Source organism: Melospiza melodia, chromosome 7, assembly GCF_035770615.1.
Source record: "Melospiza melodia melodia isolate bMelMel2 chromosome 7, bMelMel2.pri, whole genome shotgun sequence".
Classification (NCBI taxonomy): Eukaryota; Metazoa; Chordata; class Aves; order Passeriformes; family Passerellidae; genus Melospiza; species Melospiza melodia.
In genome coordinates, this window is record NC_086200.1 from 24,948,778 (window position 1) to 24,975,409 (window position 26,632).

Genomic DNA, 26,632 nt, shown 5'->3' on the forward strand with positions numbered 1-26,632 from the left:
ATTCCTTTAGCTCAAGGTTTAGTTTGAATTTTCAATAGTGCTAGTGGAAGAGCTTGGGCTAGGGTAGATTAACTTCTTGCCCCAGTCTTATGATTTGCTGCTTAATCAAATGATTCATTCTCTCCACCTGGCCGCTTGATTGGGGGTGGTATGGGGTGTGAAGTTCCTGATCTATGCCCAGATGGCTACTAATCTGTTGCACTATTTTGGAAATGAAATGTGATTCTTTATCTGAGGATATCGTGGCTGGAACTCTGAAGCGTGGTATTATTCCTTAAAAAAATAATCTGGTCACCTCTTGAGCTTTGACAGTTCTGGTGGGGAATGTTTCTGGCCACCCTGAAAATGTATCTATCAGTACCAGTAAATACTGGTACCCCCCTTTCCTTGGGAGTTCTGAAAAGTTAATTTGCCACTGCTGTACAGGCCCATGGCCTCTCCCAGTCTGACCGAGTTTTGGCCGGGGGGTATTTTGGGGTTAGTCTGGAGGCAAGGATCACATTGTCGGCTTACCTGAGTGATAGTGGCATATAAATTCCTGACAACGATACAACGATTGTTTCAATCAGATGTGTGTTCTAGAAAGCCTGTGGAAATTACTGCTTCAAAGTCAACACTTCATTTCAATGCACTCTGTATCACTCGCAGCCTTGGTCATTTCGAAAAGGAGCCACACTCTATAAAAGGCTTCTAAGTAGTTAGGCCCTAGTGTGTTTTCTAGTGCCCTTCCTTCACTAGTAACCATGAAAATGGGAAGGGATTACTAGCTCTCTTTCAATGGTAGCCCACCCCTTGCAGTTGTACGTCTCTTTTGGTTAGTATTATTGTATTATGGCTTACCTTCGAGGAAAATCTGTACCTCACTCTTTGCTGCTTTCTTTGCCTCTCCATCCGCCAGCTCATTTCTTTCCTCCAATTTTAAGCTCACTCTCTAGTGTGCCTTAATATGCCTTTTCAGGTAGCTGAACTGCTTTCAGCAGCTGGATTGTCTCTTCTTTCCCTGCGAGGTCAGCAGTCCCCTCTCTTTCCAGATGGCTCCATGTGCATGTATGACTCCAAATGCATACCTCGAATCTGTGTAGATGGTTATTCTCCTCCCTTTTGCCCTTTCCAGGGCACGGGTCAGGGCAATTATCTCAGCCTTCTGCGCAGAGGTACCTGTTGGTAAGGGTCCAGACTCGATTACTTCTCTGCAGGTGGTCACTGTGAACTTTGCAATGTCGCTTTCCTGTCAGTGAACCAGGTCTCTGCATCGTCCGGAGGAGTGTCCCTTAAGTCTGGGCGGCGGGAGTAGGTAGCTTCGGTGGTCTCTAGGCAACTCTGGTGTCCACTGAGAAAAGAAGCTGAGTTGACAATATTAGTCACCACTATCTCTACATCGTCTTGCTCTACCATGATGGCCTGGTATTTCAGAAACCTCTGCGGTGAGAGCCAGTGGCCACTCTTTACTTCCAGTGCTGCGGACACTGTGTGGGACACTAGCACAGTCATTTTTGTCCCAGGGTAAACTTGCGTGCCTCTTGAATATTCAGCACGACTGCTGCTACAGCTCTGAGGCAACCTGGCCATCCTTTGGCTGTTGCATCTAGTTGCTTAGAGAAGTAAGCAACTGCCTTTCAGTAAGGGTCTAAGTCCTGAGCCAGTATTCCCTGGGCAATTCCTTGCGTGGGAAAAATAGAAAGAATGGTTTACATCTGGAAGTTTCAAAGCTGGAGCTGACATGAGGGCACTCTCTCTAGCTGGCGAAAGGCCCATGTGGTGTCTTGTGTCCACTGGAGATCTCTGTTTCCATTGGCAATAAGAGCATAGAGGGGTCTGGCGAGCAGTTCATAATTATAAACCCACAGCTGGCACTACCCTGCCATGCCTAAGAGGGTTCGGAGTTCTTTCGTTGTCTGGGGTTTCAGGGTTTGGCATATGGCTTCCCTGCCTTAAAGTCTGCTGCACAGCACTCGCTTCTTACCCCAGGCAGATTACTTTCTGTTTCACTACCTGTGCCTTTTTCTTTGAGACTCTGCATCTTTGGAGTCTTAGGAAATTCAAAAGGCTTACCGTCCAGGCTTCTCTCACTTCCCTCATCCGAGTGGCTACTAGAAGATCGTCCACATACTGCAACAGCCTCCTTTCCTCTTGTGGAGCTTCCTGGGACTCTGGGTCTTTGCAAGCTGTTCTCCAATCGGAGTGGGGAATCTTGAAGCCTTCAGGCACATGGACTATGTGAGCTTGAGTTTGAATGCAAAAATTTCCTGGCTGGCTTCGTGGATAGGGAGGCAAAAGAAGGCATCTCTTAGGCCTAAAACAGTGAACCAGGTTAGCTCAGGTGTTAAACAAGTTAGTAAGGTAGATGGATTTGCTACCACAGGGTATAAATTCTGTGTTATCTTATTGACAGCCCTTAATCCAGTACTATCAGTTATTGGGCTGATTCCTTCCTTATTTTCCTTTTGAGGGTACTACTCAATTCTCACTAGTTGTGTTCTTTCCTTAAGCTTGATGCTCATGGGGGAGCATCTTTCACTCTCCCTGGTACAGCAGAGGCCCATACCCTTGAAAACACTTATTTACTTATTCTAATATCTCCTTACTAATGTCTTTCTTAATTTCAGTGTCTGTTAATGTTAAGCCTAACATCTTTATATCATTTGCCTCCAGAGTAACCTTTCTCATTTGAGAATGTTTAGCAAATTGAGCGAATTGTACAAAAGCTTTTAGGTACACATAGTACACATATTACTTTAAAGGTTTGCACAAGGATGCCTTCTCAGACTGGCCAGCTGTTCAGTTGTTCCCCACACTGCAACATAAACATTCTCCACAGGTACTAAAGTTTTATTTAAAACTGAATATATGGCTCTTGTGTCAACAAAAATTCTTCCCTTTTGGGGAGGTCATCTTTACCCTTCCTCCCTTACTTTGGGAGGAGCCTTTAGCAAATCATATGTACTCATTTTGTGAACTGTGATTGCTTTGCATTTCAGCATGATAATCCTTCCCTGATTTCATACGTTGCTATCTTATGCTGCATGCTGAACAACATGTTTGATTTGCTTTCTCTTTGCCTTGTTTTCCCTTTTCAAGAAATCTGGGTGATTTCTTAAAACACAAAGACATTTCAGCATACAAAACTCTATCCCATTTATCCTCCTATTTTAAAACAGTACTAACAGCAATGAAGTATTATAAAACTTTTTATTTTCTGAGCTGCTCCTACTGGCAGCCTTCTCCCAGTGAGCCCCTCCCAAAAGGGGCTAATTTAGGAACCTTTTTGCTCTGGTCAGTTCCCATTATTTATTTCTCCTTGCCCTATCTCGCTTCCACTCAAAACTTTTTGCAGACCTTCACAGTAGTTTCTCAACTTTCCTCCTATACACACAGCTCCAGGTGGCAGGTATCAGATGTGGTTCCCACACACAAGTTCTAAGAACTTAGGTTCTGAATCCGCTTGACCAGAAACCTCTAATTTACATGTGCCCTGACACTTATTAGAACAGCAAAACCAGTGTTTCTCATAAACACCGCACTGCAATAATAACTGCACATCCAGCTTTTGCTCACAGGCCATTCCCGTGTTCCCTGGGAATACGGGGCAGCCAGAGCTGTCCCTGTGCCCAGGGGACAGCCACTGTCACCTCACACAGCATGCTAATCAAAAACGTGACATAGACACTATATTCTGAGCAAACAAAATATCAGTCTTTTCTAGTTCTCTTCTTGCACAATCTAATTAAGCCCTGTGTCTACTTACACTTGTTTTACTGCTTTGCAAAAAGGCTGTGCTAGTCACAGCCGAAACTCTGATATGCCCACAGACACAAACACTCGCACCCGCACCCCCCCTTTATCTCAAATTCCTTAGAGCCAAGGCTTGAATTGCTGTGAGGGGGGGGGAATTCTTGGAATTCCTTTAACTCTATCGTAATTAAGCATAAATCACCGTACTATAGTTCTCCTATGTAAAATGCCACTCTTGTTCAACAAAATCTTAAAATCTCCACAAACACTACTATACAATCTGAGAATCAAATTACCACAATGCAGCGGAAGAAAATCACCACACAAAACCACTGGGAAAGGGCATATCTCTCAAAGTGCTCGCTTTTCTCAACACAACATAGCATGCCATAATTCAGCATTTACTCACATCAATTTTCTTGGACACAATCAAAATCAAACATCCAAGGCAAAGGAACTCTCTGAGCTCATACTCATACTCACAGTTAAAATGTACCAGATCTACACAAATCACTACATTTAAACACGATAAATACCATCACTGACATTCTTCCACTCGCTTCTCTGCGGGGCACTTCTCTCCCTGCCCCCGCAGCCTGCTGCAGCCGGCGCCTCAGGCCTCACTCAGTTGCTTCAAACACAGGTAGTACTGACCCTCCCGCACTGTAGATTTATTCTCTTTTATACACCATACACTTATACACTTGCACGATTAGAAACACAGTGCACCGACCACACAATGCACACATTAACTATACAGCAACACAGTGTCTGGACATCACACACACACAAAAAAAGCACACACGGGCTCAACAGTTCTGCTCTATCACAACTATGAACCCCCAACCCACACATACACGGGTTCACCCGGCTCACCCCCAGAGCCACTAGTGTCTGCTTTATCAGAACGATGAACCCCGTCTCTAATACAGCTGCTCTATCAGCTATACCCAGACGTCTCTGGGTGGTTTACTGCCTTGCTCTCCTTTCCCTCCCCCGGGGGCCCCTCAGTACATACCGTATCTTCCTCCGCAGGCCAGCAGGTCCTTGTCTGTCCTCGCAGGTGGCAAGTTGAGACGAGCGGAGCCCCACCAGGAAAAAATCCTAGGGCGCGCCTTGGAGGTCCGTCTATCCCCCCTGCCCCTGCGGGGACAGAGAACTCCGGGCTTGGCTCGCCATAATGTTTTGCGGAGAAAAGAAGAAACCTCACAACTTTATAAAAGTTGTAAAGCCCGGTATGTTTATTTACGGCACGCGCCGGACGCAAGTCCCCCAACAAGGCATGCGTACTTCTGAAGACCTCGAGTCTTCTTTTATCCCCCTTCCAAATGCATATGCATACAGTTTAACAATAAGTTCATACATATTCATTCCGTGTGACATTTAGCACCAGTTCTTCTTTATCAAAGGAATTTCTAAGTCAGGGGCAAATCGACCTTCAGGTCTTTTCTGTTTTTCTTTCTCTGTCTCCTTGCTGTCTCGGCATGCGAGTTCTTGCTTCAGCTTTGGCCTCACAGACTTTTCACCTCTCTTAGACACTTCACCTAATTCAGAATGGATCTTTACTCTGTCTCACGGGGTTGCTGGGGGTCCCATGAAGGACCCTGAACACACACCCAGACATGGCTCCGTGCCTCAGTTTCCCCATCTGCAATGGCATGGACATCAAGGTGTCCCCACTAACTTCTGTAAGCAGCCCTTCCAGCCACAGCTTCCCTGCTTTGCTCCTTCTGAGCTGCAACTGCTGTTCCCATGGAGGAGCTTTCTCAAGAGAGTTTGACCCACACAATCATTACAGACACTGTTCTGAGACACGAATCCAGGGCATTCCCAAACATCCTCTGAAAAGAGCAGCAACAGTTCTACCCAGGGCACAGATGAATCCTACAGGAAAGGACCAGCTTGTCAGCAGTGCACCAGCTGGCACAGCCAAGAGCAAGAGCTTCAACAACCAAACTTGGCTGTCCTGAATCTAGCACAGCACCTCACCTGCCCTTGAACTCAGCAGACACACTCCAAAAGCCACCAACATCCACTGAAATCAGCACTTGAAGCTGCACAACATTCACCAGTTGATTTCATGGTTGATGCCAATCAGTGCCCACTCTGCCTTTTGGTTCAAAATCAAGAACCAGTGAACTGTGTCCTCTATTGTACTCACAGGACTGCCCCTGGCTCTGCTCTGCACATCTCAACAAGAGACACCTGCCCCTGCTCAAGGAGAAAGCTGCTTATGCACAAACACCCCATGGCCATTTTGGGGGAGGGACAGAGGAGAATCAATTATTTGATGGTGAAAGGTTACCTCTTGATTTCCAAATGTAAAAAGCAGCACTTTTCCTCCAAAAACAAAGGCAGCATCATTGTTTCTCCACTATGGGCACACCTGCTCACCACTTTTCTCTTGCTAAGGAATAACTTCCTTGTTCTTCTCTACCCATCTCCCTTATCTCATTGGTATCATCCAGTGCAGATTGCTTTCATTTCTTCACTGCCTTGAGCCAGTGCCGCCCAAGAGCAGCAGCCCAGCTCCAAAGCTGCAGAGCAGCCAGCATCAGCTCTCCTGCTTCCACTCCATTATCCTGCAGCACATGGCTCAGGCTGGCAGGGACAAGGCCTCACGCTGCTGTGGTGCTGAGCACTGAGCTCTGCCTCCCCTATGATCCGCCCTTCTCCCTGTGCCTGGGCCAGGATTGTCTCTTGCCATGGCACCAGCCCACGGGATGGTGCCCAAGTCCTTGGCACAGTTCCTGACTCCCACATCAGCGCTTTGCTGGCTGTGCAAAGGAGGCACCAGAGCCCTCTGTGCACAGGAGCTGGGGGCACAGCTTGTGCCCCACAGCATGGCCATGAGAGGTGAGCTGAGGCTGCTGCTGCCCATCTGGCACGGAGTATTCACACAAGGTTTTACAAACACTGCTGCTGCTGCAGAATCAGCCAGGCTGGCCCATCTGCAAAGCCCTGAGGGCCTTGCTGGGTGTTCAGCTGGGACATCCCAGAGTAGCTGCTGCCCAAAGCTGATCCATACCACTGCCTGCCATGGCCCAAGGCACAGGGAGATCCCTGCAGGGAGGAGTCATTCCAGCTCCCGGCTACCACACAGGGCAGGAGGCCGCCTCACACTAAAGCAACCCAGCGGCAGAGCAGAGATTCAGACCTCAGGAAACACCTTTTTCCTCTGCTCCACCCCAAAAGGAGGCAGGTGGGGGATGTCCCAGAGACAGCTACAGATGTGCCCACCCAGCTCCCAGGGTCCTTACTTGATGGTCAGGATGGCAGGCCTAGGAGATCCAGCCACACTGAACTGCAACTCCTCCTCAAAGCTCCCCAGCACGGTGGCTCTGAAGGAGATCTGCACAACCTGGCTCCCACCTGCTGCAATGATGCCCTCCTCGGGGGCAAACTTGAAGAGCAAGCCCAGGTTGGTGGCTGAAGGGAGACAGGTGAAGGGAGCATCAATAGCTCCTTGGTTCATCAGTTTCACCTGCAGCAGCAAGAAAGCAAAATGGAAATACGTGTGGAATCTTCCCTTCTTGTGAGTTATTGTCTAATGATGCAATGAACACCCAGAAAAGGCAGAAGATGCTTTGTGCTGCTGAATGGCACAAGTCCAAAGAGACAACAGGACAAGTTCTGCCTTTGGGTTTTCATGCAGAGCAGTGGCAACTCCACAGAACTGCAGTCACCTTGGGCTTATCCCATGGACACAGAGCAGTGCCCCTCTGCTCAGCAGCACCAAGCGCATTGAGAGCTGGCGCTGAGAGCAACGTGGGCTGATTGCAGCTGCCTAGGGAATCACCCCAGAGCTGCTGCTGCCCCAGTGAGCACAGCTCCAACAGCACCATCTGCTCATTCACCTTTTCCCAGACCATGAAAACAATACCTTGAGAATGAGGCATCAGCATCAAAACAACACCATCTTTTGGTGAGAAAACTCAGCGTGTCTTTCCCATCCACAGCCAGGCTTTTGAAAGTGTCTGCCATGATGCAGTGCTTCATGAAGTTTTGCAAGCTTGACTCTACTGGGGGAGAGGCAAATAGGTAGAAAACCCCTTTGCTTTATTCCCAGGAACACTTTTCTCTTTCTAGAGCCAGAGATGCACCGAGGCTGAAGTGTGCAGAGGGACTGGTCAGCAAGGGAGAGAACTCCCAAGGATTTCCTGTGATTGCAGCAATAAGCAGAAGACACTTGGCTGGGAGCTGTTGGCAGTGGGCTGAAGCTCAAAGGCAGCCAGTTTGTTGCAGCTGCTTCTGCAGAGCCCAGTCCAAAGGTGCCTTGTGTCTGGCACTGCCACACAAGCCTCTGAACATGCAGCTTTGGGAGACAGTGTTGGTTTCATGTGCCAAGGGGTTGTTTTGCAGGAAGCCTCCCAGCTGATCCCTAAGGAAGGCTGCCCAAAAGAAGGGACTGGGGCTTCAGGAACAACTGACACACCTTTGTGACCCCCCAGATTTGAGCAGTCCATCAAATATTCCCTGCTCACAGCTGCCCAGGTTGGCAGCAAGTCCACAGCTGCACCAGGCTTGCTGCTGCTTCAGGAGCCATCAGGATCCATCCCAAGCCCTGCTGCTCACCTCACAGACATGGGAGGTGTTGATGAAAACATTCCCAATGTTCAGAGTAGGAGAGCTGAGTTCAACCAAGGCTCCTTGGCCTTCCCCTCTGAGCTGCAGGGGCAGCCTGCTCTCACGGCCTGGGGAGAGATGTCCATTGCAGTACAATCATTCCCTCTGCTACACTGGATTTTCCAGGCTGCCTCAGTGCTAGTCCCTGACTCTGAGCTGGATGCAACCAGCTCCTGATGCTGCAGGAGAAGATATGGACCCTTCTCTTCCCTCAGGACATATCCCCTGAGGCTGACTTGCAATTTCTAACCCATTCCCTGGGCTGCTTTTCAATTTGAGCCACCAGTTTGCTGAGTTTAAAACATCTCTGATGCCTGTAGTGATGGGTCAAAGAGTAATGGGTACAAATGGAGAGAAAGGAGATTTAGGTGAGATATTAGGGAAGAAATTTTTCCTGTGAGGGTGGTGGGGCACTGGAGCAGGTTCCCCAGGGATGTTGTGGAGGTTCCACCCTGAAAGTGTTCCAAGCCAGGCTGGATGGGGCTTGGAGCTCCCTGCTCTAGGGGGAGGTGTCCCTGCCCATGGCAGGGGCCTTGGGATTAGATGATCTTTAAGGTCCATTCCATCCGTACCATACTGTGATTCTGTGGTTTCCTTCCCATGCACCTAGAGGAGCTTTGAAAGCCATTCAGTGCAGGCACAAAGCTCCTACAGAGTTTGGCAATTCCCAAACTCCCTGGCCCAGGAGCACAGGACTTTGTTGCCCAAGTGCTCCCCTTGTGACACTCAGCACTGTGTTCTATTGCCACAGACTGAGAGCTGCAAGGTGACAACTGCCACACAGGGAGAGAAGCAGCTGCTGGCCAAGGCTGCTCCCTCTACCAACAGCCCGGGCTCAGTGGGGCTCAGCCCCCTCTGCTCTGCTGCTGTCTGGGCACTGGGAGGTGGTCCAGGCTCAGGGAGCCCATTTCTAACTCAGCTCCTGCTTCCTGATGATGGATCCATGGCAAATGGAGCCATCCTGGAGGCCAGGCACCTGCAGGGGCTGAGTGCTTGTTCACTAAAGCTGTTCTGCTCTGGAGCTCTCTGGCCTTTGAGGGAATGCTGGCAAAGCCATGGCATGAAAACCTCTCCCTGCACTGCCTGGGCTGTTCTGGGATCACTCAGGCACACACAGCATTCTGAGCCCTGGCCTGGCACGGGAGAATCCCTGGGAGCTGCAGGGCCAGGGGGGATGTGCCAGCACTGCCCTGCTGACCAGGGACCCTTCCCAGCACTTCCATGGGAGCCCCGTGGGCTCAGGCTGGCACCATGGCTTCACTGAGGGGGAGAGAGGCAGGGCAAAGGAGCTGCACCTGAGATGCTGCAGTAAGCCACACTTCCATACTCCAGTGCTTCCAGGGGTTTGAAGGTCACCTTCATTTCAGCCAAACAATTCGGCCCAATTTCTCCCTCCTGCAGCAGAAAGAGACAGCAAAACATTGCTCTGCAAACTTCACATTGCTTCTTTTCACCACCCTCCTGTAAGCCTTTGTTTAGAGTATCACTGATGAGTGAACAGCACAAGGAGCCAAGGAAACACTCCAAACCCAGCCCAACACAGCTCTCAATGCTCAGCTGATCAGCTCCCACTCTCCACAATATTCCTGCTGCTCTGACACAAGCTCTTGGGCACATCATGCTGCTGTCAGCTACAGTGGGATGCAACTGCCACTGTGCCCTGCTGGCTCTTGGCCTTAGATGGACCATAGCTGTAACCAAGAAGAGAACATGATCCCCTTCCTTAGAAATAAAAATATTAGTTTAACCTGTACTGAAAGAAAGCAGAGGCTGGGATTATTGTAGGGTTTACTCCAAGATGAGAAGGGTGTTCCACTGTGCAGACACCAGGCATTCATCATCTCTCACAATGCCAGTACTCAGAATAAAGGCTCTGGTCGATGGGAGCATGTGGCAGTTTGCTTGCATCACCAGAAAAGGAAAAGGTTTTCTGTCCCTGTGTGCAGGACAACTCCAAAGGCCCATTTCAGCCTTCCACCCTGGTGTCCAGGCTCACAGATGACACTGGAAGGGACACTCAGAAATAGTGCAAGGCATGGTTACAGGAGGGGATGGCATTTCTGTCATTAACCTTGGGCTGAATTTGGCCTCCTTTTGCCAGAGAACAATTGCAAGCTTCAGGTCAGTGTGTGAGCTGGCAGTGCTCCAACAGCCTCTGCTGAGCCCCACGTGTGGGGGGAGCCCCTGCCTACAAGAACTGCTCCCTGGGACACTGACAGGACACGCAGGCAGTGCCTTGAGCTCGAGCCTGGCAGCAGAGCTGGGCTTTGTCAGGCTCCCAGCCCTGCCTGGAGCCTGCAGGGCACAAATGCTTTCAGCAGCGAGCCCTGCAGCCTCACCAGAAACTCCATGTCCTCCCTGCCAGCACATGGAGCCAGCTGAGGATCTGCCCAGTGACCGCAGCCGGGGAAGGGGTGGGTGTAGGGAGTAGGGTGGGAGGAGGAGGAGGAGGCGGAGGAGGAAGAGAATGTTCTCAGCTATCACTTACCATTGGCTCAAGGAAAAAAATGTCATCAGAGAACAGCATGGGGTCTTCCTGCACCTTTGCCATCTTCTCCTGGTCCATGCTGCTCAGGAGGGCACTGTGATCTCCACAAAAGCCCTTCACCTTCTCTGTTTCTTTCTCCTCTGGGAAGTTTTCCTGGGACACCTCTTTGGGCGGCCGCAGCAAACACTGCCTGCAGCCCCAGGGAGAGACAAGGCCAGCAGATGGTTTCATGAGCCACAGATTTGCAGAGAGAAGTGTCAGCGCAGGAGAGCAAAGCACCTGGGGAGGAGCAGCAGCAGCAGCTCCCCAGCAAAGGCTGAGCCCAAGCCACGAGGGTCCCACAGGGATCAGAGGACAACTTGCTGTTCCCCGGCCCAGCAGGGAGTTTCACTCCACCCTTGCAAGCTCAGCAGAGGTTTGCAAAGCCAGCATCCCTCCAGAGAGCCTCCTGCCTCAAAGCCTCTGCCACAGCTGAGGGAGAATCAACCAGCCATTTCAAGTGGCTTTTCCTCCCACTGAGCTGCTCGGGGGGGCACAGAAAGATCACAGAGCACCCACTGCAGCATTTCCCTGGCAAGGGGAGACAAAGCTGGCTTGCAGCTACGTGTTACCAGCATCACTCTTTGTTTCTTCCATTTTGGACCTGCCCCGTTCCCTCCTCTGCCTTTCACAAGAGCATCCCAGAGCACTTCCACAGGAAATTGATGAATTCAGGCACCGAATCCCTTCGGGGACATTCAAGTTTTTATATGCAATATGCATGAAAACAGAGGCTCTGAGAGGGGAAGGAACTTTGCTGTGCAGGAGGGAGACAGCAAACTCCTGGAGAGACCTTTTCATGAGCCAGAGCTTTTTGGATCCCATCCCAGTGCACGGCACTAGAATGTCCTGAGAGGGAAAGGATCCTGCACTATCTTCTCTCACAAAAAATCCTCTCTGCTCTGAGAGCACAAAACCTCTCTGACAGCAGCACAGGGACACACTAGCAGCCCGCATGGGCAAGGAGCTTTTGAAGGAACTAAGGGGAAAAAATAGGGTGTATCACCTTTGGAAAGAGGCAACTCAGGAAATGTCTAAGGATGTTGCCAGGTCATGTAGAAAGAAGATTAGAGAGACAAGAGCCCAATTAGAACCTGAGGAAATCCGGTCATCACAATCAAGCTTTCCTTCCCAAAATGCCATCCCAAAATTCCATGACCTGGAATGCTGAGTGCTGAGCTCCTGAAGCCCAGGGACACACACCCCAGTGCCAGGAATGGTTCACTTGGCCTAAACCATTCAAAAGCACCAACATCCCCTGAGGCCACTCGTTAGTTTCAGTCTTGGGCCTGTATCTCACTGAAATGCATCTTTCAAACCAACCTCCTCTTCTCTTCATTCTCTTCTTCCTCAGTAGCAAAAGCCTTCCACTGGAAGTGGGCTGTGATGTTACTCCTGTTTTCAATGAACGGGGTTCTGTGGCTTGACATGGTGGTGAAAGTCTTGTCAAACTCCACGGAATTTGTGCTCAGCCCAACGTTGACATCTACAGCTTCTCCCTGGAGCTTTGTGTGGATTCTTTCTTCACCTGGAACAAAGCAAAGGGGAGTCTTTGCTCAGCTCACTGGCTGATGGAAGCACAAGGAACAGAGCAAAGCACAGGGCACAGAAGAAAGTGTCCCAGTTTTGCGCTGAAGGAGCAGTTCTGTGGACCACTCCCTTGATCACATCCTTCAGCTCTGTGTGTACAGCGTGAGGATGTCCTGGGCACCTCCTAAAACACCTTATTTCTGAGGGTGTTTGTAGAGATTTGGCCCCAAGGGGACAGGATGGACAGGGAGATTGGTCCATGTGCTCCGGTGACCCACTCAGATCACCAGGATTTCTGCATCCAAGTCCTTCAGGTGACAGGGCTGAGGAGCCCTGCTCAGTCCTGCCTTGCCCAGGCTCTCTCCAGACATCCCAGGAGACTCCTGTCTCTCCTGATCCCTTGGATCCCTTCTTGCTGACCAGCAAATATGCCTGGGGGCAGGTGGGCAGCAAAAGGAGGCCCAGAGGAACAAGTGAAGTGACAGCCCACAGCAGGAGGGGACACAGGTGAGGAAACACAACCAGCCTGGCTCTGTAATTTGACAAACCACTACAGAATGAGCACCGTGAAAATCATCTCCCTGTCCAAATCCACAGCCACATCAGCCTTTAAATATTTTACACTGTTCTTATCTGAACAACCAAGCTGGAGCATTTCAAATCAAATAAGAAAGGGACAAAGGAAAGATTAGTGAGTACAGAGCAGTTTCTACATTAAGACTGAATGGGATCCCTCAGTCTAGAAATCAAATGGGAGATAGACGTGAGAGGTTTGCAACAGCTTGAACAGCCTGGGAAATGGGGACAGGGAAAAATTTGTTTTGATTTGTCACAAAAAAGGAACTTGAGGGCCTGAAAATGTTGTTAGGCAGAAACTACATCTATGTGTAAGGGCCACATAGAAAAAGGGCCTGTGACAAGCCAGTGGAGAAGCAGCATATGGGACAGAGGTGTGCAAGAAATCCATTGCATTGGAGAGAGTCTGATGGAGACCTCACCTACAGCACTGCCCAGGAATCAAATAAAACTTCACCCAGGCATAGCCACATGGTAGTGGAGAATCAGAGTTCCTCCTTCCTCCACTCAGCAAGTCCCAGCAAAACAGCAGTCAAAAATCTTTGCCTTTCTCAAGCCCCTAAACACCAAGCAGTTCTCAGTTTGCTTTGGGGTAAGGCTGAACAGGGGAGGCACCTCTGGAGGCAATGCAGGGGATGGGACAGCAGGGAGCCACGTGCAGAACTGTCCTGTGCCCTGCAGGGCCCAGCACTCACCTGAGCTGCAGCACACGGCCAGGGAGCCGCAATGGGCACCGCTGGCCAGCGGGTGAAATGCCACTGTCACCTGCACGGTGTCACCAGCGCCCAGAGCTCCTGTGGCCGGCACCACGGAGAAAGGACTGCAACACAGAGAGAGGGGTCAGGCCTGGGGACGCCTGGCCATGAGATTCCTGCTGCACTGCAGCTCCCTGCAGCTCCCTTGGGCAAGCAGGGAGCAAACCAAGCACAGGCAGCACAAGAGACAGAACAGACAGGATCACAAACAGCCACTGAGCCACTGCTGACAAGATCCTGGGGGTTAAAGGGCCTCAGCTCCCCATACTCTGCATCCAGCTCTCTGCAATGAGGCTCAAGGCTCCCACTGCCAGCAATCCCATCAGAGAATGGTTTGTGAAAGCACAGAGAGGGTTCAGAGCTATTTGCATGCACAACTTGACACTGACTGCCTCAGGAATTTCTCTTTTCGTACTGCCTATAAATCGCATCTCAAGAGATGCAAATGGTAGGGCACTCCCTGTCCTGGGAGATTACAGCCTAGCAATCAGACAGGGAGAAGGAACTTTTCCCTGAAGACCAAAGAATAGTTCCTGTTGAATTTGCAGTGTGCTTCTTTGGTTTATTTTAATTTGAAATCCTCATGATTTAGCCGAAAAAGGGCAACTTTTCTAAGCATTTCAATGAAAGCTGCTCTAAGAAAAGGAGTAATCAAAACTCTGAAAGAGTGCAAATGCAGATTAGAGCAATACAGTGACATGGAAACCCAAAAGGACAATGCCATTTACAGTCTGAAGGGTCCAATCCCAGCTAAATGAAGCACCATGAGCAGGAGCACATCAAGGAGGCAGAACCGGAGGTTTCTGTGTGTTTACCAGCAATGCAGTCTGGGACTCTGGGCTGTCATGCAGGCTGGTAACTGTTTGCTTGGCCCAGCAGAGAAACTCTGTGCAATGTGTTGGAAATAATGATGCAGATGCGTTGGTGCACTTTGGATTTAACAGGAGCAATCAGGATTTAGTCACCAGGTAAACAGCTCTTGCCTGACAAACACAAGACTCTGTGCTTTGATGCTCAGGGACAGCTCAGGGGAAATGTGCTTCTGCCCAGCAGCTGCTGGGCTTGGTGCCCTTCTACAGCCCCAGTGAGGAAACAAAAGTTCCTGGCCTTGGTGCTTTGTTGCTGGTCAATCTGTCACATCAAATGTGTTCTGGGGACTTTGCTGATGAATGCATCACACACAAAAACAAAGAGAACATCTGGCAAGCTGAACTTTGTTCATGTCAGTAGTAACAGCTGATGAACTCGCTTCAGGTTCTGCTCCTTAAGGACCTCTTGCTGTAATTATGGGCTGACCTGTTCCCATTGCCACTGGTGAGAACATCACTGCTGGCTGATGGAGAAGCCTTGGGCCAGCAATGTTCATGTGCAGGACGTGAGACTTTGGAGGGAGGGGAGGAAAGACAAGGCCCCAGCAGCCCCAGAGCCAGATCAGTGCTCGTGCTCCTGCATCTGCCCCGGGGCTGATGCCAGCACTGCTGCAGCTCTGCTGGGGCTGGGGGGATCAGGGCCTGCTGGGGGCAAGGCACAGCATTCTGTTCTTAGTCTTTGGCCAGAAATTTCACTGCAATAGAGAAGCTGCCAGTTAGGGGAATCCCTGGCCAGGCTTCAGCACTACCTTCCATTCCATTCCCTTCCCACTCCTGCCCCATGTTACATGCTCCTGCCTTCAGGTGGCAGGATGGGAATAACATTCCAGGGATGACTTCAGGGCTTGCCTGAGATACAAGGTGTCTTCTTCTTTTCAAATTATCAGGAGAAGAGGATCCAGCCAAGTTCAGGACTCAGCTGTCAGGACTGAAAAACTGAGTGCAAATCAGCCCCCGCATCGCCTCCATCCCTGGGCTCTACCCACCAGACTCCTCTGTTCCTGCTGTAGCAGTCATCTCTCACACACACCTGGCTCCCCAAGACCCAAAGACACAAGCTCCACAGCTAAACTTAACTCCTCTGAATTTCAGCCAACACCACTAAACTGTTCCCTGAGCCCACAGCTAGAAGAGCTGTGAAGGAGACATCCCTGACACTGTAAGAACCAAATTAAAATCGCTGTCAAGAGATGGGCCTGGAAAGCTAAATTTTGGGCTTTTCTCTGTTAATTGTGAGCTGCTCCTTAAGACACTTCTCATCCTGTTAGATCCATCCTCTCAATGAATCACTACTGCACCTGACAGGCAGAAAAGATAAGGTATGGAGGGGGTTTTAAAAGGTTGTTTTCTTCTGCTTTTATAACTAGGTCCATTGACATGTTTGTTTTCTTGTATGGCATCTAAAGACAGGTCCATGTCTCCCAATGGCACCTTGCAACCCCCAGACACTACTCTTGCTTTGAGCAGTGTGTTTGCTCAGATGATTTCCAGAGGTCCCCTCCAGGACCACTGCAAAGCCACGTGCCTGTGGCCTCCCAGAGAATGGCTCTGTTTGGCTGACAGTGCTGAGGAAGCATTTCAGAAGCTGCTTGTGCTCAGCAGGGTGCAAGCCGGCTCCCAACATGTTCCAGCAGCCTCCAGGAAATCTGGGACACAGAAAGCTCCAAGGCCACTGAAAGCAAGAGCAGATGCCTTCCATCCTGCTCACTTCCAGCCAGGCTGCAGGGCAGCAGATCCGGTGCTTGGTTCCTTCTGTAGCTCTTTCCCAACTCCGCTCTCACCCAAAGGTGTTTGCACAGGGACAGATGAGCTGCCTCACCTCTGGGTTCTCAGCTGGTACCGAGCTGCCCGGGCACCGACATTGCGCACCAGCAGAGTCTGCTGGGTGCTGACCTTGACTGGACACTTGGAGAAGTCCAGCTGGGCAGGGAAGTTCAGCACAGCTCGGGCACCAATGGCCCGAATTGGCACAACGATCCTTTCCCTTGCAGTGAGGCACACCAGCTCGTGGCAATAATCCTGCAGGAAAAGAAACTGGCTCAGCACAGGACATTTAGTGCCATCCCCATGGCAGAAGAAAAACCATTTCCTATACCCCTTCCAGGGCATCAATTTACCTATTGCACCCTCACATGAACACTAAGTTCTACTACTATGTCACATTTTAAAGGCACCAGTGCACTTTGCAAAATCTGTCTCAGTGGCATTCAGCTCTTGTGTCACTTGGGTCATAGAGATAACAGCCCTAGGCCACCATCATTTTTACTCTAAACTTTAATGATGTTAAAGAATTCCTAAGCCCCTTCTAAGCAACATGGAGCTGGGGAACACAGGACATAGCTCTTTAGGCTTCTATATTCCCACTGTCTGAGAATAGGACAAAGTGTTCAACTGACTCGAAGCAGCAAAAGGAAGAGGAGAAAACAGCTGCACCCAAAGACATCCTGCACCTCTGGCCTGGTGCAGAAACATCAGTTGCCTCACAACTCCCCTCTAACTTTGCCTGTCCAACCAAGTCAGGAGAAGAACGGTGCTAAGAGGTAGCAGGATGCTGTTGGAAAGGGCCTCTCTTTGTTCCCTGCAAGGCTTCCTCCCTTCCATGCCACGCCCTCAACCCTTCTGTATGAACAAGCCTCCAGATCAGAACATGAACCCTCCAGATCCCAGCACTGAGATCAGACTTGCCAGGGCCTCAGCACTGCTGTTCAAACCTCCCCGCAAAAGCACCTTTGGCACGGAACGGGTGCCAGCTGACAGAGCAAGCACAGGGACAGGCATGAAGACAGAGCCCCAGCAGTGTCACTGCCATGGCCTCTGGGCTCACAGCTCTGCCTGCAGCTTGTACCTGCCCTACACCAGCTCCTTCAGGCAGGTGTCCAAGTGCCCTGCAGCTCAGCAACCTCCTGCTGACCAAGGGCACCCAGGGCCCAGTGTGCCTGTGCCAGGCCGGGCTCACGGGCACAGCACATCCTCTGCCCTGGCCCTGCAGCTGTGCCATGCTCACTTGTGCTCTGGGACAGCACAGCTGCAAGGCTGCACAACAGAGGGGGTGACAAAGCACCGGCTTTGCTCCAGCTCAGGGGCAGGCAGGGAAGCTGTTGGCAGTCCAGGAAGGAGGAAAGCTCTCTGACCTCTTTGTTCCTCTGGTGTTTTTCATCAGAATGAAACCCCTTCCACTGGACCTAGAGATGGCCCAACATCTATCAACACCCCTCTGTCATTTTCATCCTGTTTCCTGTGCATCTTCCCTTGGCAATGCTCTGCAATGCGCAGGGAGGGGAAGCAGAGCCTGTCAGGCCTTGCTGCAGTGCCTGCCAGCAGTGCCAAGGTGTGACTGGCTGCAGGCTGCCTGCCCACGCCTGGAGCCAGCCCACAGCATGCAATGGGCTGGAGCCAGAGTGCAGGCAAAACAATGGCTGTGGAGATCATTGTGTGCTTTGGCTCCTCCAGCCTCACCCTGTTCTTGCTGGGGGTGAAGCGGATGCGCACAGGGGCAGAGGCGCCCGGCGGCACGGCACGGTACGCATCGCTGGAGCTCACCAGCTGGAAGTAAGGTGAGCTCTCCATGGAGACCTTCACCACGTGAAGAAACTCCAGCAAAGACATGAAGTTATGATTTTGCGACTTGTGGAAACAGGATGGATTTTTTTGCACTGCCCTTTCTGGCCCACCTCTCTGTCCCAAGGTTGCTGAAAGCACATGTGATGAGCTGTGTCTGTTTTCACTCTGAGTTCAGGTTTGGTAGAGAGTTGTGTGCCTCCTGTGAAAGGAGTTTCCAAAAGCAATCCCTGCAGCTGGGACAGTGCAGCTCCTGCCAGCTGGTGTCCTGTGCACAGGGACCTGCCATGGCCATGGCCAGCACACCTTGCTGTGGGGACAGAGCCAGGAGATCAAGCCTGGTGGGATGGGCTTGAGGCTCCTGCAGCAGGTGGACAGGAACTGGCAGGGACATGCCCCTGCAAGCAGCACTGCTAGTGCCCTCCCTGGCACAGCAAGGTGATGCCCTGCATGCCACAGGGCTGGGCACTGAGCCTCCTCTGTCCCATCCCACAGGAGGCCGCTGCTCTGTGCCAGTGTCCCCCATATGCCTCAGATCTCTGGGGACCATCAAAGCAGCAGTTTCACGATGCAGAACATCAAGGCTTCCCCACATACAAGTGCACAGCTGCAGCGTCTCCTGGTACACCACAACAAGGTAGGTGTGATGAAGGTAGAGACACAGAATGGTGACTGAGGCTTTAAGCATTGCTGACTATCCAGGAGGAATCTGTGCCTTCAGTCCCCAGGGAGACCTGGGTTAGGAGGATTATTGGAGGGTGCTGGATTGGGGCCTGCATTGCAGCCAGCTGCCCTCTCCTCCTCAGCCTAGTGTGACCCTGCTGCACGGTGATGGACACATCTCGAGGGGCCGTAATGACCAGCATCGCACGGCGATCAGGACACAGGATGCGTCAGACATGGCCCTGTCGGGGCAAGGGGGTCAGTGACGACAGGGGGCTGATTATCTGCAGGGTGCTAGCTGGGGGATGAGTGGGGCTCTGTGTAGCGAGCTGGGTAATGTGGCATGGGTATTTTGCGTCTGGGGTAAGAAGGAAGGGGCAGAATGGAGCAGGAGGACTGGCACATGGGGCAACTGAGCTTGGAGCTGGAGTTACGTGGGAGAATGGCCATGCCCAGTGTGGGACAAGACCTTGAGTCCTGGTGCGCTGGAGCCAGCACCTGTGGCGGCTCACCCTTGTCCTTCACCGCCCAGGCCCTGCCGCCTCAGGACAGCACCGGCCAGGCACAGCTCCTTGACAGGTCTCATGGGCCCCAGGGCTCGAGCAGCCTCTCCAGCCCCGCCAGACATCAACAGCCCCCAGCCAGCTGGAAAGGACTCAGCGCCCAATGCTCGGCCTGGGACATCTTGTCCGAAGCGAGAAACACCTGTGACAACTGTCATAAGGAACTTGACTTTTTACTTGTATATAATAACTAAGTTAGTTGTATATAGTTATTAGGTTAATAAAAACTGTTAAAATTACGGGCAGAGCCTTGTCTCACATCCTGTCTCTCCCCGGGCTCTCTGGTGCACCTTCAGCTCCTTCCCCCCTGCTGTGGCTCTGCCCCCGGGCTGAGCAGATCGAGCCCCGGGCCAGGCCCTGAGGCCGCTGCTGCTCCCGCGGCGCCTGCGGGGCAGCCCTGAGGCTCGGGGCCGGCTGTGGGAGCAGGAGCCGCGCTGCAGAGCCCGCGGCCCTCACGGGCTGTGAAGGCCCTCACAGGCAGATGGCCATGGGGCCCAGCTGGCAATGCCGGCGCTGCTGCTCTCGGCTGCCACCTGCAATCCTTACAGGCAGCCCTCATGCCGGCTCAGGAGCCGCTCGGAGCCGTGCCCGAGGGCTGGCCCCGACCCGCGGCCCCCAAGGGCACTTGTCCCTTCATCTCTGCACTGCCACATTCCGAGCTCATTTGTCAGCTCCCTCCTCCCCTTCCTTTCTGCGGGGCAGCGTTAGGGGCCGGCCCAGCGGCTTTCCTCCCGCACAGCCGGCAGCCCCTGGCCCACAGCTCCCTGGCGGGAGCCAGAGCTGCTTTCCAGCCGGGCAGCCCCGCCGTGTCCCGCAGCCCGGGCCGGCTCTTGCCCGCCGCCGGCGAGGCCCAGCGGCTGGGCCCGGCCATCCCGGGCCAGAGCAGCTCCCTGGCCGGGGGAACACAGCCGGTCATGGGAGGACACACAGCAACACAAAGGGGACACACGACGGGCACCGTTTCCCTTGTCCCCGTTGCCGCAGAGCAGTGCTGTGTGCGGGGCTGGCACAGACCCGGGCACAAAGCAATGTCTTTGCTGTCACCGGAGAAAGGACGCGGCAGGGGTGCTGCTCACGGATGAGGGTGCTTGGGGCTGGGGGGGCTCTCCGACCTTCTCACACCTGCGGAGGTCGGGGCAGTGTCTGTCCCTCTCAGCCCTGGTGTGACCCCACCCAAACGTCATCGGGATCAGAGGGACAGAGACACCCGCAAACCCCCAGAACGGCAGAACCTGGGATTTGGTTTGGGGCTGAGGATTTAGGAAGGGGCTGGAATTGGGGCTGGGTGGGAGTTGGGGCTGAGATTTGGATTAGTGCTGGGATTGGGGTTAAGGCTAGACATGGGATTGGCTTTGGGCTGGGGTTGGGTTGTGGTCTGGGGCTAGACAAGTTTGGAATTGGGATGTGATTAAATACAGAACTGTGTGTCTAAACGTGGAGTGAGACTGAGACCAGGATCAAGGTCAGGTTTGGGACTGAGCTCACACAGAGCGGGACAGAGGGGATGTCACTGCAGGATGTCCCTGGCATCATCCCAGCCCTCCTCAGGCACCTCCAAACATGAGGGGCAGCTGGGTGCCCCAAGATCCAGGTGCTCGCACACTGCCCCTTCATACCAGGCGAGCATTCCCTGAGGGAAGCCCTGACTGTGACCCTTAGGGCTCTGGGATCAGCCCTCACATCCCTGTGGGAGCAGCTGCAGACAGGATGAGAGATTTCCCCCCCTCTTCCCTGTGGAAAGATGAAGCCCAGCTGCCCTTTCCTTCTGGTGCCTCCTCCTCTCCTCAGCTGAGGATGTCAAACTTCCCAGGAGCAGGAAAATCCCCATTCCCTGTTTCCTTGTGGCTGCAGCTTGGAACACCCACTCAGAATTAAGGACTTTCTGACAGCCCTGCTGAATGACACTGGGAGGAGATTTGTGAGAAAGGGAGGAAATTGTATTTCAATAGTAAATAAAAGGCGCAAAATTATTTCTTCTGTCACATTTGTTTTCAGTCAGTTGCACTTCTGGTCCCAGGCCAGAGAAGAGGGTGGGGCTGGGGGCTGGGAGAGGCAGGGGGCTGGGAAAAGGTTTGCGTTGGTGCTCGATGAAGAGATGCAGGGGGGTCTGGGTTCTCAGGAATGGGGGTGCCAGGGGGGTCTCAGGGTCATGGGAATGGGGGTTTGGGCAGGGACGTGGAGAGGTAGAAGGGAGTTCCAGGGGGTCCTTGAGCCCAGGAAAGGGGAGTCCAGGGTTTCCCAAAAAGGGGGGACCAGAGTGGGGACACCCGGGATGTTCGGAAAGGGGGAGTTCAGGCTGTCTCTGCTTTTGCAGAAAGGTGTGCCTGGGAAAGGCAGGAATAGGAGACCAAGGCGTTCCAGGTCGTCCCAGAGACAGGCCTACGCCAAGTCTGGAGGCTGGGAGCCATGGGATGGCCGGGAAAAGGGGAGCAGCGGGACCTGATGTCCAGAACAGGGGGATTCAGGGGGTCCCTGTGCAGGCTAAGGGGCGCAGGGGGGTCCCGGTGCGGGCAGTGGCGGTTCAGGGTCCCGGTGCCGGGGGTCCCACTCGCCCCTGGCCCCCCAGGAGCGCCCTCAGCCCCAGCGCTGGAGCCATCGCGCTGCTCCTCCTCACTGCCAGTGTGATCCCAGGATGATCCCAGTAGAACTCAGTCACCCAGGAGCTGCTCCCAGGATGATCCCAGTACAGCCCAGTCACTCCCAGTCCTGGCATCCCCCCAGGCCTCTCTGCGTTCCGACCTGTCCTGGCTCCATCCCCGCCCCTGCCGGGGGCTGCGAGGGCTGCGGGAGCGGAGGAGGAGGAGGAGGAGGAGGAGGAGGAGGAGGGGGGAGGGAGGAAGAGGCGGAGCGGGGGAGGAGCGGGGGAGGAGAGGGGGAGCCAGGCGGCTCCGGCGCTGCCTGAACTTTCAGCAGCCTCTTGTCCCCTCCTGTCAGGGAGTTGTGCAGAGCCAGAAGGTCCCCCCTGAGCCTCCTTTTCTCCAGGCTGAGCCCCCTTCCCTGCTGCCTCAGCCCCTCCTGCTGTTCCAGCCAGGGTCGGATACTAGTGCTGCAAAGAGCAATGTACAGACCTGGCATAGGTGCCTTTGTCACCACATTTTAACCTTTCATTAGTTACAGAAAGACTCTTGGGAAGCCCCAAACTGCAGTCAGTCGCTGCAGTGACAATGTCCTTTGCAAAGCCCTGCGGCCCGGCCCGGCCCCGCCCGGCCCCGCACTCGGCGCCGCGGTTGCCCGGTAACCGCGGCCGGGCCCTCAGCGCCTGTGACAGCGGCGCGGCCTCAGCTGCCTGAGAGCGCGGCCCTGGCTGGGTGTGCGCAGCCCGGGCTCCTGCAGGCGGCTGCACCGGGCCATTCGCCGGGTGAATTGTCGGCGTAGAGAATTGCTAAAGTTGCAGAGCATTGGCCTCTGCGAAAAGCTCCGCAGCGTGCAGAACACTGGTGTCTCCTAGGGAGTCCTGAATTTCATTTGAAGGTAAAGACCGACTAAAGTTGAACTTTTTGGTTTTGTTTCATCTGTGCTCTGAAAGAGAATGCCAAAGGGAAATAGAGGATGTGATCATGCCAGTCTTCTGGCGCAGTAGTTCAGTGACATGTACACCTGAGAGGATGAACAATAAAGTGACTACTGATTGTGCTTTTTTTACAGAAGAAATGCAACATTTTCTAAAGATAGTAGTCTATACATTTTTTTCCTATGGTAAGTGCTTAAACTGCTTAAAGGTGAATGAGTTCTGTTCAAGTTTCAGTGGGTTTTTATCATCTGGGTTTTAAAATTTTTAGGGAGATGCCTCTGTATTGAGGTGCAAAGGAGACCATATGCCAAAGTCAATGGTCTGGATTTTATGGAACAGTAAATGTGAGGGAGAAAGAGAGAGAAAGAAAAGAAAAAGTGGGAGGGGGATGGAGGTTGGGAAGGGGGGGAGGAGAAAGAGAGTGACAGAGAGAGACTTAGTAGAAAATATCACCATTCCATGGATCCCATTGGCCTACCATTAAATCCTCTTCTGGTCTTCTCTGTGGTGAGGTCTGGCAAAATGTAAGACTCCAATGGATTAATGCAGATTTGGGCAAGGTGATACCTTGTCCAGGTACCTCCCAGGAGTGGGGCAAGTTGGACTCTGTCTCTTGCTACTTTCAAATAATATAAAATCTTTAGCACCCGTATATCCTTTGAGTCTGCCATGAGTTGGGTTCTGGATTTTCAGATTTGTTCTGTTAGCTTGCATGCCCTGCAGTCGTCTGGTGCGAGGCCTCAGGAATGGGTCTGGAGGCACTGCGGAGGTCTTTGCTGGGAGGTTTGTGTGCAAACCTGGCCTCAGCAGAAGAGTCTGTGGCTATGACTTCCCCAGCCTGAACCCAGACAGAGCTGATTTTCAGGACAGCTGCTGGGTTTGGCTTTGTTGTGGATAGGTTTTTCTCCTCAGCCTTGTTTACTTCTCCCCAGACCTGAGCTAATGGGACAATAGTGTCACCTTGATCTTGTCTCAAGTTCCCTTAGGCAGCTTAACTCACAGTGCCAAGTTCCAGTCAGGAGGCATTTTCAGGGAAGGGTGGGCTTGGGTGGTCGCAGCTTCTTTATAGAGTTTTGTCACAATGGGCAGAAAGTCCTTTATAATGATATTTAAGCCATTAGCCATAACATTCCAGTCTCTCATTAGTCTCTCAGCTGTGAGGAGCAGCTGAGAGAGCAAGGGTGCTTTAGCCTAAAGAAGAGGAGGCCCACTCTAGCAATTTTTGAGTAATATTTAAGCTACAGCTTTGTCTGTTCGAACTGTTATTAATGTTCAGATTTTTAGCTCCAGGTTTCAGTATGATCTAACTTTGAATTGCACAAGGTAGCCATAGAGTTCAAATAAAGTCCAACTAGAGGCCTAACTATACTAGCTGCTTACACCAAACAAGCACTTAGCTACTTTCAAGTAATGTAACATTTTTAGCACCAGAATATGCCTTGAATCTGCCATGAATTGGGTTGTGGATTTTCAGAGTTGCATTGTTGCTCCTTCCAGTTTTGTTGAGGCATTGTTGCTCACCTGCGACATCGTCCCTTGGAAATGGCGTCTGGATTGCCAAAGAAGACACCGACACCTCGTCTTTTGTCCAGGGAAGGGCTGAAGCCTAATGCTGTGAGTACCCCCTGGGGCTGTGTTAAGGCTGGCACTGCCCTGGTGTGCCTGCTCTCCCTGCCCCTGTTGTCCAGCAGTGCTGTGAAGCTGCAGAGCCCCTCCCCAGCCCTTTGTGCTGTGCTGCTGTTGCTGGGGCTGTCCTGGTGCAATAGGGAACACTGTGGGATGCTTCAGCTGTGTCTTGCCTGGCTGTGCCAGCAGAGCCAAGCGAAACCAATGTACAGCTGAAGCCCTGAGCATGTGTTCTGTCCCTTTCCCTGTGCCACAGGAATTCCTTCTGTCAGGCTGGGCACCAGTCACCTGTGCTGCTCTGACCATGCTGCCCTTGGGCACCTGGGCGTGTTGGGGGGGGGAAGCTCAAACTCTGCCCAAAGCCTTGAGAGCCATGGCTGGTCCCAGCTGGAAGAGCTTCCAAAGCAGCTGCTCTCTCCCAGCTCCTGTGTGGGCACAGATGCAGCCCTGCAGGCAGCGCTGGAGCCAGGGCCACAAAGGTCCCTTGCTGTCTGCAGCTCACTTGGCTGAAGATGCCCCACTGCTCAGGCTCTGTCAAGGAGATGCCTGTGGAAGGCTCTGTCAGCCCAGACAGAGAAAACAATCAACAGGGAGAACTAAAACCTAGAGACATTGCTGTGCACCTCAATCTTGTTACAGTGTTCCTTTCTTGCATCTCTTGGACTCATCCAGCAGCGATATCTCCTTGCTGTGAGTTCTGAGCGTTGTGCAGGGATGGAGTTCAGGCAGTTGTGAGAGCTCCTCCCCATTCTCTGGAAAGGTCACTGCCTCAATCCAATGAAACGTAAGAGGAAACAAATGCCCAAAGAGCAGAAATCCCCAACCATGTCCCATGCAGTCATGGAGAAGCCAATGGGACAGAGCCATATGGCTGGAGTTTGTGTGTTCCACTCTGTGTTATTAATTCACTGATGCTAAGTATTTCAGCAGGAAACTCCCAGGGCTTCCAGGAATGTCCTAGTGGCTGTGATCACAAGTTATTCACCAGTGCCACTTGTTCAAGAAAAGCCTTTCTGAACAAGCACAACTCTGAGGCTCTAGCTGGTTTACTTTTGCCTTTCAGCTGCTTCCCTGTAAGTTCCAGAGGGAGAAGTTTCTCAGCAGGAAGAAGGAGGCCAGCACTGGGGGGAGTATTCTGCCCAGAATTGGCCCATTTCTAGACAGGAGTGAGACTCGCCCAAAGGTAGCCTTTTCCTGCTCTTTTCCTTTCTGTTTCACATGAAGTTTGAAGAGGGTGTGTGCTTGTGACAGGCTTGCCTCCAGCAAAATACCTCAGTGTCCAGGTCCTGCTGTCATTGCAAGGTGCTGGGAGTGGTGGACTGCACTGGGAGTCCTGATCTGCACTAAGCCAACACAAATACCCTCTGCTGGAGCTGCTGGGGTGTGCTGGAGTGCAGCTGCCATTGCTAAAACAATGGGAGGAAGGCTGGGGACACAGAGGCCCAAAATTGCCCTCTGCCATTCTCCTGCTGAAGGAGCCACCTCTTGCTTTGGTGTGGTCACCATGAAATGCTCGGGGTCACAGGATTTCCTGCAGAGTGGCAGCGTTGGCCTTTGAAGGCCAAGGATCTGCAGGAATTACTTCAGATTGAACAAAACAAATTGCATTACTGCTTTGGGCTGGAACAATGTGTTGGAGCCTGACGGGGTGTTAGATTTTGCAGGCTGCCAGATGTAGAGGGGACTGGCCCTGGGCAGAGGGGAATGGATGTGCTTTGTCTGGATCAGTGCCTACTCAGAGGTGTGTTTAAAGCTGCTTTTCTGGCAGGACTAGCTCGGTATAAAGCACAGTCCAAACGGGTAGGTGACTGAGGTGGGCTGTTGAGCAGGAAATTGGCAGCAAGAGACACGGAACACAATCCAGGTTAAGGATTGTCCTGGAGAGGAGCCTTGGGAACACCTCAGGGAAGGGCACAGCTAAGGGACAGTGTGCTGCAGCCACTCCCTTCAAGGGAATGTGTCTGCTGTGAAGTCACAGAGGAGACCTGCTTGTGTCTCTGCGGTGACAGCAGTGTGGCTGGAGAAGGCAGACAAAGCAGGGCAGAGTTTTCTCCAAGCAATGTCTCTGCTCCAGAAGCATTTGCTGTTGTTGTGTC

General features: G+C 52.3%; 1 pseudogene; it reads right to left on the minus strand.

The window, feature by feature from the left end:
- The window catches only part of LOC134420900 (hydrocephalus-inducing protein homolog), a 28,583-nt pseudogene extending 10,362 nt beyond the window's left edge, over positions 1-18,221 (minus strand).
- Positions 18,222-26,632: the final 8,411 nt, after the last annotated feature.